The 16,279-nt window shown below is 49.7% G+C and overlaps 1 protein-coding gene across 5 annotated transcripts in view; it reads left to right on the top strand.

Moving 5' to 3' along the window:
* LOC131664658 (proton-coupled folate transporter) overlaps positions 1 to 16,279 on the top strand; it is a 690,091-nt gene that overhangs the window by 141,322 nt on the left and 532,490 nt on the right. The gene's annotated exons all lie outside the window — the stretch shown is intronic.

The following is a 16,279-nucleotide window of genomic DNA, read 5'->3' as shown; positions in this document are numbered from 1 at the left end:
TTAAAAATTTAATTATTGAAAATAAGATTAGGTAGTCATAAAGAAATTATTCACAACAAAGATTTAGCATCTATCTGTGCATTCGCCCAAGTAAATCGAGCTTTTCTTATCTCAACTGCAAAAAGTTCAATCAAGTAATATACAAAGTATAAAGAGTTCATACCTAAACTCGTTACATCTCTCTCTACCTTCATATAATCCGTATCATTTATATAAATTATGTCAATATCCTTAATATGCAATTATATAGGTATCCAACGTAGCAGCAGCCGACACAGCCAAAAGGTGAGGGAGAGAGAGAGAGAGCAACAGAGAGTCGCATTAGAGAGAAAGAGAGAGAGAGCGATATGCCCTAATATATACGTCGCGCTGAGGGCGTCATGAGCAATCAGAAGTAAGAGAGGGAACACCGATAATTAGCTGTTCAACTCGAAGCCGCGAACACGTGTCGATTGATGCACGGCTTTTGAGGCCTTGCTGATTTTGTACGGCTTTTCCGTTAAGAAGAATAGCGATTTTGGCCTTGTCATCGACGCCGGCTTCAAACAGCCTCTAGATTTTTACAAAATATTGTTTTTGAAATGAAGCGACATTTTAATTAAATGATGAAGTCAATCGTCATAACTTTAGATATTGGTCCAACACAAATCCTCATTGGATGAGAGAATGTCATACTCAATATCCTAAAACATTAAACGTGTGGACAGGAATAGTAGGCGATACAATAATTGGTCACTTTTTTATCGAAGGAAATTTGAACGCTGTAAGTTATGAACTACTTTTGTGAAATCAAATTGTTCTAGCTATCCAGGCCTTAAGAGGTGATGATTTTGAAAATACATGGTTTCAGCAAGATGGTGCTCCAGCTCATTACGGTGAAAATGTCAGAGAATACCTTAATGAAACATTTTTTGATAGATAGATAGGTAGAAAAGGTGCAGTAGAGTGGGCTCCAAGATCTTCAGATTTGAGCCATTTGGACTATTTTTTGTGGGGGTATTTAAAAAATCGCGTATACAGAAGTAATCCACAAAATCTTGAAGAATTAAGACGTAGAATAGTTCAAGAAATTAATGCCATTCCACGGCAGATGATCCAAAATGCAACTCAATCATTCTACAATAGGATTGGTTACTGTCAAAAAGCGAATGGAGAACAATTTAAACATCTGTTGTCAATTTATATACGTGAAAGGCAAGGAGAACTCACTATTAAAAAGTACTCCGAAGTGAGAGGCAAGGGGAACTCACTATTAAAAAGCACCCGGAAATGAGAGGCAAGGGGAACTAAGTACAGTCGAACCTCCATAACTCGAACACCCATAACTCGAATTCCTCTCTAAGTCGAACTCTTGCCCTAGTCCCTTGACATTTCAATACTCACACATGTAAAAAAATCTCTATAACTCAAACTCAAACCTCCCTAACTCGAACTTTACGAATTCGAGATCATAATTTTGCATAGGCTTTAAACGTGAATAGGGCGCAGATAGTCTCTGGGCTTTCCCTGGGTTTCTTCCCAACGACTGTCGCCCTAACTTTATTGCCCTACATGTCTTTCTTTTATTATGGCATTTACTCACACGTACTTTGGAGCATAGACGATTCTTTGGATTTCCCACAAACTCGCGGGACATAATTGCGATGCTCAGGTGGCGCACGGTTTTTACCCGAAACTGTTGTGCCGATTTTATTACTCACTTCGCTCTACATACATACATACTTGTCATCGCTGGAATGACTGAAATTTTTATTGCATGGTATTCGAGATCTGTCCGGAAAGTATCGGGCCTACCTTTATATTTTCGTGCTAGCGTTATTCTTTATCATCTGGTGGGTGGCATCCTTTAAAGTAATCCCCATTTGATTGAATAACACGGTTCCATCGATGTTTCCACTTTTTAAAACAGTCCTGGAACTCGCTTTTAGGGATAGCCTTAAGTGCACTCGTCGCATTGTTTTCAACTGTTGTTTTGTCATCGAATCGATGTCCTTTGAGTGGTTTTTTTAGTTTTAGAAACAGCCAAAAGTCACAAGGACTATGTCGGGACTGTATGGAGGTTGTCGAAGCAATGCGATATTGTGTTTGCTCAAAAACTGCTGCACAAGATTAGATGAATGCGCTGGCGCATTATCGTGATGGAGAAGCCAGTCACCACTTTCCCAAAAGTGCGGCCGTTTTCTTCTTACTGCATCGCGCAAACGTTTCAAAATTTGAACGTAGTATTCTTTATTGATTGTCTGACCTGTTGGTGCATATTCGTGATGTACAACACCTTCACAATCGAAAAAAACAATCAACATTGACTTAACATTGCTCTGACTTTCACGTGCTTTTTTTGGTCTTGGCGATTCAGAATGCTTCCACTGTGAAGATTGTTGTTTTGTTTCAGGATCATAACTATAAACCCATGATTCATCACCTGTAATAACTTTTCTAAGCACATTATCATCATTATTGACCATTTCCAGATTGTTCAGAGCGATTTCTAAGCAAATGTTCTTCTGCTCTGCTGTGAGCAATTTTGGGATGAATTTCGCACACACGTGTTTCATTTCTAAATTTTCGGTTAAAATTTCTGAAATGATAGGTTTTGGTATCCCAAGGTCTTCTTCTAGTTCTCGCACAGTCATGCGACGATCTTGTTCGATTGCAAGTCGCACCCGCTCAATATTATCTGCGGTTTTTGTCGTCGAGAATCACTATTGACAGAAGTGCGATCATCCTTGAACCGTTTATACCATTATTTTATTCGTGTTTTGCTCATACACTCGCTTCCGAAGGCCTTTTGCATCATTTCAATAGTTTCCGAACTCGTTTTTTCCGAGTTGAAAGCAAAATTTGATGCAAATTCGTTGATCTTATTTTTCAGTTATATTTGACAATATCAAAATCCGACGAACGCGAAAAAGGCACTGTAAACAAAGACACGCTGCGCATGAACTATACGTCCGGCAGGTGTCAGTAAGTAACCAATAGATTCGTGAGGCTCTACTGTTGACGTTTCTGTCCGGTAGAGGTTGCTCGAACACTATGGCGCGAAGATATAAACGTAGGCCCGATACTTTCCGGACAGACCTCGTATGCTGGTTTTCTTTGCCTCCCCCACACCAATCGCAGTCACCGTTCTTCGAACCGTTAAAAGGAAATCGAAAATCTGCAGAGGCAACAGTCTTCATCGGTTTTTCGTTGAGTACGTGTCTAAATTCAGTTTTTATCTTCGTTCTATCTACGTTCTTTGTGTTTTTGTCAGTTACAAAATGACTTGTATGCTGAGCACATCATCTAAAAAAAGTTACTGTGATTAGAGAAGTTCAAAAAGGGGTGAAGAAAAAGTCGGAAATTGCTGCTGATTTCGGAATTCCTCGAAATACTCTTTCCACTTATCTGAAAAATAAGGATACAATTATTCAAAATTATTCGAATTCTCAGACGAATCAGAGTAGAAAAAGATGTCGAGAGTTTGCTCACTCCGGACAACAAGCGCAACCGTGAGACAACCTCAGAGCAATGTCTGACGCTGTTTAAGCAATCCGAAGGAGTTTCTGCGTCCTTTCGTGACAGTCGACTAGACATGGATCCACTGGTATACACCGGAGACCAAGGAACAGTCGAAACAGTGGACTTTACCCGGCGAAAGTGCTCCGAAGAAGGCGAAGACTGCCCCATCGGCCGGAAAGGTGATGGCCACCGTTTTCTGGGATTCACAAGGTATGATCTACATCGACTACCTGGAAAGGGGCAAAACGGTCACAGGGCTGTACTATAGCAAATTATTGGGCCGATTCGACGTCGAATTGCAGAAAAAACGGCCCCATTTGGCGAAGAAAAAAGTGCTCTTTCACGATGACAACGCACCGGATCACACCTCCGCCGTCGCCATGGCCAAATTGGTCGAATTAGGCTACGAACTGCTGCCCCATCCACCGTATTCTCCAGATTTAGCCTCGTGCGACTTCTTTTTGTTTCCAAACTTGAAAAAGTCACTCGCCGGGCAGAAATTTGAGCCGAATGAGGAGGTAATCGCTGCCACGGAAGCTTACTTTTCAGACTTCGAGGAAACGTATTTTTCAGACGGGTTAAAGAAGTTGGAGCATCGCTGGGCCAAGTGTATCGAACTAAAAGGAGACTATGTTGAAAAATAAAACGCCACTTTTCCAAAATTTTCGTTTTTCTTTTGTAGGTTAAGTACTTATCTGACCACCCTCGTACTATCGGTCCATTTTAGTGCGCAACGTCTTCAATGAAAATGCAACATCGAGCAGAATTCAGGTGAAAATCAACGTTTTGTAAGCTTTAACGATGTGTACGGAAGCGTGGCGAGAAGTTAGTGCACAAACAATTAGGAATGGATTTAAAAAAGCAAGATTTCCTGTTGCAAAAGAGAACGCCGTCATCGCCGAAGAAAGCCTACTTGAAGAACCGAAGTCGGATGAGGAGTACGTGAGGATCGACGAAGACGTAGCTATTTGCGGAGAGCTTACGGACTCCGAAATTTTAGAAGAAGTCAAGGAGAAAATGGCTCAATAGTTACCCGATGAAGAAGAAGGAGAAAATCAAGAGCCATTTCCAGTAGATTCATTTTCCACTGAAGCTTTGGAATGTCTTGCAAAATTTAGAGTGTTTACTGAATCACGCTTAGATGTGAATGAAGAAATTTTTGTGGCTCTCAGCAAACTCGATAAATTTGCAACAAAAGAGGAAGTTGCCAGTTTGAAGCAATTCAGCATCTCTGACTTCTTCACAAAAAAATAAAATCCCCCCTCTCCTCCCCACATTATAAACAATCGGTCCTTCTAAGAACCAACAATTATTCGAACGTTAAACAAATAATTCATGAAAAATTATTTTATATAAACTGTAACAGGCTGCCGTTTAGTCTATAATATCTCTTGAACGTACCTATATAATGACCAAACGACGCCTAGTTATCTATATGCTCGAAGCACATCAACCTACCTTGTCTTGGAGTGCGCCTGCGCAGAGTCTCTTCGATACTCCGAGTTGGGTTCCCCCAACTCGCCGCTTGGCGGCGCTGTCGCCCTTGCTTAGTGGCGCTCGCGCGGCCGCTGCTGGAAACTCTGTTGACGATTCCCGTCTACCGGTATCCTCGTGATCCGTGCTACGCTACCGGCTAATTCGAATCGAATGTAAACAAATATAGACGCGACCTCCGGACAAAGGAAAGACTAAATAACGATGACTAGATTTAGTAAAGACTAACGTTCACTTTATTCATGCAATTCGGGTACACGGGGGATTTGCCGAGAGTCTTGGGCACGCTAGCGCGAATGACAATATACGCAGTATGAGAGAGAGAGAGAGAAAACCCGTTCGCCGCGAACTAACCGCTCGCACGCAACAATTAATCTCTTCGCGCACGCTGCGCGGGATCGCACGCTATTAACAATAATAGGAGAAGGTGCACCTACCGCGAAAACGATGAGGAAACGGTGGCCAAGCATATCCGATCAACACGCTGCTAATAAGCTGCTTCGCTGCTTGCCGCACCGCCGCGATTACTGTTGTAGCTGTTACTGTTGCTGCCGCTGCGGATATTGCTGTTGCTGTTGCTGCTGTCGCTGCTACTGCTGTTGCTGCTATTGCTGCTGCTGCTATTGCTGCTGTTGCTGCACTCAGCACACCGCACCAACGTTCGCACCTCTGACCTCGCACTTCGCACCACCAAAACGAAAACGCGATAACGACACGGGAAAGGGTTAGCTACGATGTAGGCCGACTGAGTGACACAGTCATACTGCCTGTTGAACGCTCCCCTCCCGGTCATTGCCCCTACGCGCCCTCTCTCTCTCGCGAACCGATCGCGGCTTCTCTCGTTCAGCCGCTCATTAACCTCGCGCGAGTCGAACGATTTTCGGTAATCGTTGCAGCCCCCTCCTAGCTTTGGACTACCGGACCGAATTACTTCACCGACTCGCGACCCTAAGAACAGGATTGGGAAAGGGGAGAAACTAACACAATCCATCCTCATTTACATAATACTTTATTCGCCCATCCCGAGCCACCACTCCCCTACCTCATCTGCTGGAGCCTCCTGGCGCCTTATGCCTGGGATAGCGCCAGAGCTCCGACTTGTTGGGGCACTTGAATGTTGTGGTTATCCCGGGATGGCCGCAGATGTAGCAGCCCTTCTTCGGCCGCCCACTGGGGCCAGGCTCCGCTCCATGGCCCTGGCTCCCTGCTGGTGGATGGGGCGGCTGGGCTGCAGCTACCGGGGCGGCGATAAACGTAACGCCGCCCACCGTGGCGGATGTGCGCCCCCCTTGGGTGCGCACCACCACGGTAGGGTCGGAAACCGACCCGTCCACGCGGACCGTGAACTCCTGCCCGGCGCCGGGGGCCCCCGAGACTCTCTTGGCCTGAGTCTGCGTCGGGGGCCTGGCCGGAGTCCTGGCCGCGGCCCTATCAGCTGATGCCGTCGGTGGTAACACCGCCGGCGGGCCCGCGGCCGCTGGGGACTCCGATCCCCGGTCTACGCGCAGCAGGGCCTCGCCATATGCCCTCTGCCGCCGGACCACAGGAGACCACTCCCCCAGCATCTCTTGGGCGCCGCGGAAGTCGAGGAACTCCCCCAGGTGTGCGTGCACCCGGCGCTGAAGTTCCCCGACGAACTCCCATGCGTTTTCTAATTCCTGGAGGCCCAACCTCACATGCCTCCAGGAATTTTCAAGCCCAACCTGCTGGGGGACCCGGGGGTAGTTGCAGACCCACTGCCCCTGGCCACAGGCCTCTTTAGGCCGGGGGCACTGTGTTGATCCGTCAGCCGTCGTCGGCTTGTTCGGCTCTGGGGTCTGCATCCCCTGGTCCGTCGTGGACTTAGACCGACGACCCTCTTCGGACGGGCCGTCGGTCTGGGTGGACGCTTCCCGGGTCTCAGGCCTCCTGGTCTGGGCCCTCATACCTTCCTGGAGGAAGTCGTCCACCCGCTGGCGCGAGCGGCCCTCTCTGGCGGCCACCTCGACCTGGGCCCGGACAAATCTTCTGACATCGCCGATGAGCCGATCGGCGTCCGGACCCAGCCTTAGGTCGAGCAACATCTGAGTGGCCGTCTCGAAGGCCTCTTCGCTCACTACCAGCTTCCTCTCCATCTGTAAAAGAAGAAGAGGGGAGTTAAGGGATGTCTCAGGTTTAGCCCTTAACCTAACCGTCGCTGCGTCACGCTCGACGCTACTGTTTACGAGGACGTCCCGGTCCCCTGCGCTTTCCTCGCGAATGTGGCCCATTTGCGGGGGTAGCTGGCAGGACCACCTTCCGCACGTGCTGAGTGGTTCTACGGGGCCTGCCTCTTCCCCTTGCCGCATTGCCATTCAGGTCATCTCCACCTGGTGCCTGAGATTCGCGTGCAGGGTTCTTGCGCGGCCTACCACGGCCTCGCTTTGCCGGCGCCTCGATCGGTACCTTTGGGGCCGTCACGGGTTCCTCACACTCGTTCGCGGGCTCTGCAATCGCGACGCGCTCGCATATCGGATCCTCGCTGGATTCCTCAATCTTCGCTGGCGGGTCGCCTACGCCCTCCTCTTCCTCCAACGGTGTTGAGTCCCCGACTCCCAGTTCCTCGTCATCCTGGTCCGAGAATGGGCCGAAATAGGGCTTGAGATCCTTGGCGTGGATCAGCTCGGGTAACTCTTCCTGCTGGTTACCGAGGCGGTAGGTATTAGTTCCACATACCTCCTGAATTACATATGGACCAGCATACTTCGGCGCCAACTTCGCCGAAACGCCCTGAGCTGCGGAAGACTAGATACGGTTCCGCTTCCACACCCAGTCCCCAACCCTAAAGTCGGCCTGGCGTCTCCTGCGGTTATAGTAGACCGCCTGACGGTCAGCCTCCTCCCTGGACTTAGAGCCAGCGCGTTCCCATAAATTGGGTAACTGGCGCATGTACTCGCCCCGTTCGGTCAGTTCTTGGTCCTCAGAAGCTTCCCGAGCCAACTGATCCTGGGCTCTCCTAAAGGTCGAAGGGGGAGTGGGCTGTCTACCGAAGACCAGCATAGCCGGGCTATAACCTGTCGCGCTATGAGTTGCCGAGTTCAACGCGAAGTTGAACTCTGGCAGGTGCTCATCCCAGCTCTTATGGTCACGCTCCACGTACGAAATGAGCATGGCCTTGAGGGTTTTGTTCACTCGCTCTGTAGGGTTTGCCTCTGGGTGGTAAACTGGAGTAAGGGCGCGCCGGATGCAGTTCCTCAACAAGTAGGCATCGACCTCCTGATTTTTAAATTCGGTCCCGTTGTCCGAAAGAAATATCTCGGGCGCGCCGAACCTGGTTACCACCCTCTCGTGAAATTCCCGTACGATGGTCCTTCCATTGGCCTTACGTACGGGTACACACTCCACCCACCGAGTGAACAGGTCTAAGAAGACCAAAATATACTCGAACCCTCTCGAGCTCTTTGGGAACGGGCTACTAATATCACTGGCCACCACCTGCCAGGGTCGCGAGACCTCTCGACGACCCATCAGCCCGCAAGGCGGCCTTTGTTCTGCCTTGCACTGCTGACATACCGGGCAACTCCTCACGTACTCTCTGACCTGCTCGTACATCTTTGGCCAGAAATACAGGTGCCTAGCCCGGGAGAACGTTCGTTCTCTCCTCTGGTGTCCCGCTGCTGGCGCATCGTGTACCTCCTCGAGCACTTGAGGTCTTTTCTCAGCAGGAACCACTAGCTTCCAGGCTTCCTCATTGTCGATGGACCCTTCGCTCTCCTCAGTCGGATTGTAGTGATACAATCTCCCTCCAACTACCTTCCAGGTAGGCTGAGAATGTGGATCCTGGCATACTTCTCTGTATTTCTGAAGGTACCAGGCATCGGCAGCTTCCGGCTGATGAGTCATGGCACCCACTTCTACCACCCCCTCCTCATAGGCCCTAGATAAAGCGTCTGGCACCACGTTGAGGTCTCCTTTTCGATACTCTATATCGAAAACATGCCCTTGCAGTGCTAACGCCCAACGCGCTAGCCTTCCTGTAGGATTCCTCATACTGTGGAGCCACCTAAGGCAACTATGATCGGTGATGACTTTGAAGTGGTGCCCCTCAACATATGACCGGAACTTCCCGATAGCCCATACTACTGCCAGGCACTCTCGTTCGGAGACTGTATAATTCCTTTCCGCACTGTTTAGGGAGCGACTGGCGTACTCAATTACGCGCTCCTGTCCATCGATTTCTTGCGTCAACACCGCGCCTATCCCACTATCGCTCGCATCCGTTTGTAACACGAAATGTGCGCTGGGATCTGGCGACTGCAAGATTGGTGCCGAGACCATGGCGTCTCGTAGCCTTTCGAAAGCCTGCTCCTGTTCCTGCTGCCAAGCAAACGGGATGCTCTTCTTCGTCAGGCGGTTTATCGGCTCAGCGATTGTCGCGAAGTCGGGTATAAAGCGACGATACCACGACATCATCCCCATGAATCGCTTCACCTGTCTGATCGTCCGTGGTATTGGGTACTCCATTATGGGCTTGATCTTCTCTGGATCTGGCCTTACCCCATCACGGTTCACTAGGATCCCCAGGTACTTGACTTCCGACTTACAGAAGTGGCTTTTGGTCTTATTCACGGTGAGGCCCGTACCTAGGATTCGTTGTAAAACTAATCCCAGGTGTCGCTTAAGCTCCTCAAAGGACGGCGAGATAATAATCACGTCGTCGAGGTACGCAAAAGCGAAAGGATCTAAATCCGGGCCAATCACTCTGTCCATCAACCTCTGGAAGGTCGCGCCGGCGTAGGACAATCCAAAGGACATTCTCTTGAACTGAAAATGCCCCAGGCCGGGGACTGTGAACGCCGTAATAGGGCGCGACTCCTTTTTAAGAGGAATCTGGTGGTACGCGCTACTCAAGTCCAGCGTCGAGATGAACTTGGCATCCCTGATCCTTCGCAGGATGTCGCTCATGAAGGGCAATGGATAGGCGTCCGGCTTGGTTACCGCGTTTACCTTCTGGTAATTTACGCAGAACCGATATTTGCCATCTGCCTTCTTCACCATTACCACTGGACTTGACCACCCGCTGGTTGCTGGTTCAATGACGTCGTTGTCCAGCATGGCCTTGACCAGCGCGTGCATTTTGTCTCGCACCCTGTCGGAGACCGGGTAGTACTTTTGTTTACAGGGTCGAGCGTCTCCGATGTCTATCTCATGCTCGACCCCCACAGCACAGCCTAAACACTCGCCTCCGTCTGGAATTAATCCGTCGACGAGGCTAGCCACTTCTTGACGCTGTGCTTCCGTGGCTTCTACCAGGCCTACGGGTGCGAGGCACGACGTACCAGTGACGCTTGCCACTTCCAACGGTACCGCCACTTTGGCTTTCGCCAAGTACAGCTGGTCCGTGTCAGGGTTCAGGTTGGCGCTGAATTCCCTTACGAAATTCGCGCCGACATAGCAGTCATCAGAAAACAGTGGCGTTATAGCGACCCTTACATCTTTTGTGATTCCCCCTACCGTGAAGGGGAAAATCACATGACCCAAGATGGGACATGGGCGACCGTCGGCGAGCTTCGCTTCTCCCGCACGCGTCACGTCCAGGCCCAGCCCCATGTCCGATGCCAATCTAAGCCCGAGTTGACCCATTACCGTCGATAAGGCCCCGGTATCGTAGAGTGCCCTCAACTTGTAAGCACCTATCCCCACCTGAAGCCACCATCTGGTCTCATCCTCGGGTCTATACCTACGGGGAGCTTTCTCCGTCCCTCTCTCCTCTGTGGACGGGAGGCTTTCACGGCTCTTCTTGCCCTGGGCAGCCGCTACTCGCATCGACGTGCTCTGCCCTGCAGGTGTCTGGGTCGCCGGCGTATCCTCTGGAGTGTCAGGTGGTCTCCTGGAGCTTTTGGGTCTGACGGTCTCCTCTCCGACCCATTCAAACCCCTGCTCTACCACCTGAATCCGACCTCCGTACCCTTCGAGGATACAAAATGCCTGGTTACCCAGATCAGGCATCTGCTCGGTCGCTGTCGCTTCTAATGCCACCGCACTGCCAGGTCTCGTAGGGTCCGATATCCCTGGCGAGACCTTCCTGAACCCTGGGGTCGCTGACGGGCCCCTGCCACATTCCAGCGACCCGCGACGAGAGGTCACCTTTACTGGGGACGCGGAGGGGACCTCCGTCCTCCGTTTCCCTGCCCGTTTCCCTTGTTGCAATCCGGGCAGTACCTCTTGGTAAAGCTCAGTTTGCCACAAGACGAGCACTTGATTGGTTGGGAGAATACTATTTTTCTCCGCTGACCCTCTCGTCGCTGGCCAGGAGACCCAGGGGGGGTTTTATTCCTCCCCTTTTCTTGCGGCCGACCCCTCGGCCGCCTGGGAGAGTTAGCCTTCCTCTCTTTGAAGTACCGGTCCATTTCGCGTCGCAGGGTCGCAATCTGCGACGACAGGTCTTCAATTCGGTCTGTCGCCTGCGTTGCAGCGACTGTGGGCCGGTCCTCGGGTTTCCTGGCCTGTGCTTTAACCGATGACTCGGGTTGCAGCTGTTCCCTACCCCGAGGCTTGTTGGACATGGCCGCCGTTCGGGGTCCTGCCCGGGGCGGTGGTGCCTTTGCTGACACCCCCATGTGCTCGGGATATAACGTGGACGTAGGCTCCAGCCTGGTCCTCGGGCGCTCGTCGTCCCGCAAAGTCTCCTCGATCTCAGTCGCCCGGGCGTGGAATTCGTCCACGTTGGAGAACGCATTCCTCCGCAGCTGCTTTCGGATGGCGGGTAGGAGATTTGCGTACAGCAAATCCAATTGTCGTTGCTCCGGTAACGGCGGGCGTAGCTGGGCCAGCATGAAGAGGAGGTGGCAGGCATATTCTCGTACCAGCTCTCCTTTCTCCTGGTACCGGGCTTGGGCCTCTTGCAGCAATCGTTGTTGCTGCAATTCACTTGACCGAAACCAACGTCGTGCGCCAGCCACGAAGTCGGCGTAACTCCTCCACTTGAACTTGTTAAGCTCGTACCAGGTCCTCGCAACACCTTCGAGGAGCTCTGATACCGAGCACAAGATTTCGCCGTCCGTTAGCCCGGAGCCCGCGCGTAGATCCTCCAGCCTTGACAGGAAGGTGTCGACGCACTCTGAAGCCGTGCCTGAGTATCGCAGCTTCCATCCTCGGACTATCCTACCCGCATCCCGAGTTGCATAGTACCCTGACGCCGCATTGGCGTCATACCAGGCGGATCCTTCCGGGATCGCCTGCTCTTCACCTATGTCGGCGTCTCTTGGTCCTCTTCTTGGTGGCTGTTCCGTCCTTAAAGGCACCTGCCTTTGGGGAGCCTCTCGAGGTTCGCCAGGGGTCGGTCGCTGGGGTTCCGGAGTACTTCCTGGTACCCTCGGGTCGTAGTGACACGTATACGTGGACTGGAAGTCCACGGTTCTCCTAGGCCGCTCTGGTATGACTGTTCGTCGATTGGTGGGATCCCTGCTTCTCAGCTGCTGGACTTCCACCTGCAGGGCGGTCACCTGGTCGCTCCACCGCGCGCATACCTGATCGTGCCTTTCCAGCATCTCAAGTATGCGGTTAATCCCGACACGGTTGCGCTCGATCTCTTCCTTTAATCGTTCGGTCACGTACCGCTCTTCCTCTTCTTCTTGAGGTTGTAGCTCCGCGTTCTCGAAACGACGAGCTCTTCGCCTATCCGGCGATCCGGTGGAACCCTTGTACTCACTACTGACCCCCTCCGAGGGCCCCTTGACCTCGCCGGTCCCCCCTTCCTCTGCGGGCTCTCGCTCCTCCGTCTCGCTCTGACTCTCCTCCTCTAGGTTGTCGTAGACCGCGAGAGTCCGCGTCAGGTTCGCCTCTACCACCTCATCCCTGTATAGCAGCATGAGTGGGTGGGCGACAAGATCCTCAGCATCAGCTGCTTCTAATTCTTGTCGCCTGGACTCCAGCCACCTCTCTCGGCTCCTTCGCCTGCGTTGTGTTGCCTCCCTATCCAACGCCGCTCCTTGGAAGTCTAGGTCGATATATTCGCCTAGCAACCAATACGCTAGTCGAACTGCCTGCATCAGCTTGGGACCGTCTGTACGCAACTCCAGTTGCGTCAGGTATCTATCCAGCTGTGTCGAAGGTAGTTCCGAAGCCCACCGGGTTATCGCGTCGGCGGTATCCTCCATTTCGCTTACGCTAGGGCGTAGGTGATGGTCGAGGTTAATTTACCTAGTCGACCACTACCGCTTCCTATCGCCCAAGGCGCGAGCGGAGTGTTGCGATTTTTATCGGCAATTACCCAAATACGCCTTTAATTCCAAGGCAACAATACACGTGGCTTGTGGGTGTGTGCAGGTACCGCGTACTCTAAGGAAGTACGAACTTCCACTTCGCAACTACCTGCCTATAGGTGGAGGCTAACTGTTTGCTAGCTCCACCGGGTTAGTAAATCTAACCCTACACACACCCCAATTGCGCGCTCTGCAGGTACTGTCGCTCGGTGACTAACCCCCACCTAACTGCTTTAACGTGTATATAACCACTTAAAAAGCAAAACTAAACCAAAATACGATTTGTCACCTCTTCTATCCGCGTTAGAGCGACTCCGGACGTCTCTTCGACCCCTGGGGTTAGTGTGCTCTCGGCTCACGAAAGCAGGTGTTATTGGGTCGGAGAGGCGTCTTTTCCCTACAGCAGAGCACGTACCGAACGAGCCACGCGTTATTTTACCCGCTCGCACCTTATTACGCACGCGCGCAAACGTCTCTCTCTCCCGCGCGTCGCTCTCTCTTTTTGTGCAAATTCCCTTGTGTGTGAGTCCTAATTTTAGTTGGGCGCCATGTAACAGGCTGCCGTTTAGTCTATAATATCTCTTGAACGTACCTATATAATAACCAAACGACGCCTAGTTATCTATGTGCTCGAAGCACATCAACCTACCTTGTCTTGGAGTGCGCCTGCGCAGAGTCTCTTCGATACTCCGAGTTGGGTTCCCCCAACTCGCCGCTTGGCGGCGCTGTCGCCCTTGCTTAGTGGCGCTCGCGCGGCCGCTGCTGGAAACTCTGTTGACGATTCCCGTCTACCGGTATCCTCGTGATCCGTGCTACGCTACCGGCTAATTCGAATCGAATGTAAACAAATATAGACGCGACCTCCGGACAAAGGAAAGACTAAATAACGATGACTAGATTTAGTAAAGACTAACGTTCACTTTATTCATGCAATTCGGGTACACGGGGGATTTGCCGAGAGTCTTGCGCACGCTAGCGCGAATGGCAATATACGCAGTATGAGAGAGAGAGAGAGAGAAAACCCGTTCGCCGCGAACTAACCGCTCGCCCGCAACAATTAATCTCTTCGCGCACGCTGCGCGGGATCGCACGCTATTAACAATAATAGGGGAAGGTGCACCTACCGCGAGAACGATGAGGATACGGTGGCCAACCGTATCCGATCAACACGCTGCTAATAAGCTGCTTCGCTGCTTGCCGCACCGCCGCGATTACTGTTGTAGCTGTCGCTGCTACTGCTGTTGCTGCTATTGCTGCTGCTGCTATTGCTGCTGTTGCTGCACTCAGCACACCGCACCAACGTTCGCACCTCTGACCTCGCACTTCGCACCACCAAAACGAAAACGCGATAACGACACGGGAAAGGGTTAGCTACGATGTAGGCCGACTGAGTGACACAGTCATACTGCCTGTTGAACGCTCCCCTCCCGGTCATTGCCCCTACACGCCCTCTCTCTCTCGCGAACCGATCGCGGCTTCTCTCGTTCAGCCGCTCATTAACCTCGCGCGAGTCGAACGATTTTCGGTAATCGTTGCAAAACATTTATTTGAATATATCTGTATGTATATTGTTCTTATTATAACTATTTATGAATGAATTTTAATTTTTTATATTTTTATGTTAAAAATCATCTTTATATGTACATACATACTACACGTCGAAGCTCCCCCTCCCTAACTCGCACACCTCTATAACTCGAACTTATGTCTCGGTCCCTTGTAGTTCGAGTTATGGAGGTTCGACTGTATAAAAAAGCCTTCTATGTCCACGTCCTTATTCCTGGATAGCGCTAAAAGAAGTATTAGCAGTTACGATATCTTCGGACTTGAATCGTTCCCACCCGTAAATTTTATCGCTCTTTTTGATTCTAGAATAAAAAATAGGGGTTCCCATATAAAAAAATGAGGTTGACCGAGAAATAGCCTTGAAAATAAGTTTCAAGGTCAAATCAGAGTTCACCGTTGGGTTCCTCGTTGAAAGTTACATAGGATATGACCTTTGTTTCATGACTAACTTCATGCGGTTTTCCGAATTTTCCGGGATTTCCATATTTTTCCTCACCCTGTATAGAGGCATTGAAGCGTAGCAAGGAAATTAATTATGCTAGATTTATAATGAAAAATTTAATGAGAAATAAGAAATATAATGCGTGATTGCACGAGGAAAATCTTCGGTTCGAATTTATTCTTATTTCATCGGCTCCTGAGTTATCATCTTTTGGGTCTGATGATTTATAACATTAGAATTTATCTATCGATGAGCTTATTAGTATTGGCAACAGTTAAAGCTTTACTAACGCGCTTAGTAATACCAATGACGCTAGTATACTTAACTTGGCCGGGAAAAAATAACAATTGGAAACTGATCAGTTGAATTGTCACATACAGGTTCGCTAAGCGATGGAAATATAAATATAAATAAGCTCGATTTGTTTTCTTACTTTCCACTTCTGCAAGCAGGATTGACTGAGAAATATTTTGATATTATTGTTGTTACTGAAACGTTTTTGACCAAAACTGTTCCAGAAAATTATGTTTATCTATTATCGGTTTTAACTTTTTTCGAGTCGACCGTGCTGGAAAGGAGGGTGGAGATGTAGCTATCTACGTGCGTGATTTTTATACAAATAAATCCTGAGTTATCTTCTATCCAGAATTCGATAACACACTTGACTTTTCTTATTACAGAAATTAAATGTAAAAAATTTTAATTATTATATACTGTTAAATATCACCGTGCATCTGTATCCTCTCCTTTTCATTTTTTCAACTGTATGTCTGCTCATCTGTCGTTTTATCATGATGTCATTATTACTGGTAACTTTAACACTGATGATCTTTTTTTTTACCATTTCCTATAAAGCAAAAACGTTGCGTAATGCTCTTTTTAACGTCTTCCTTGAGTCTATTCAGTACTGTACTAGTAGGAAACCTTTCCGTCCTACACGATTCTTGACCTTTCTATTGTAAAGGATTTGAACTCTAAAAAAATTTTCAAAATCATATACTTCGATTTTTACGAGATACAACTTCATTAGTATTTGATTGATTTTACACGTGCT

Source organism: Phymastichus coffea, unplaced genomic scaffold, assembly GCF_024137745.1.
Source record: "Phymastichus coffea isolate CEN01 unplaced genomic scaffold, Cenicafe_Pcof_1.1 PCOF00003, whole genome shotgun sequence".
Classification (NCBI taxonomy): Eukaryota; Metazoa; Arthropoda; class Insecta; order Hymenoptera; family Eulophidae; genus Phymastichus; species Phymastichus coffea.
Note: the sequence above shows the minus strand (reverse complement) of the source record. Positions and strands in the feature narration are given on the sequence as shown.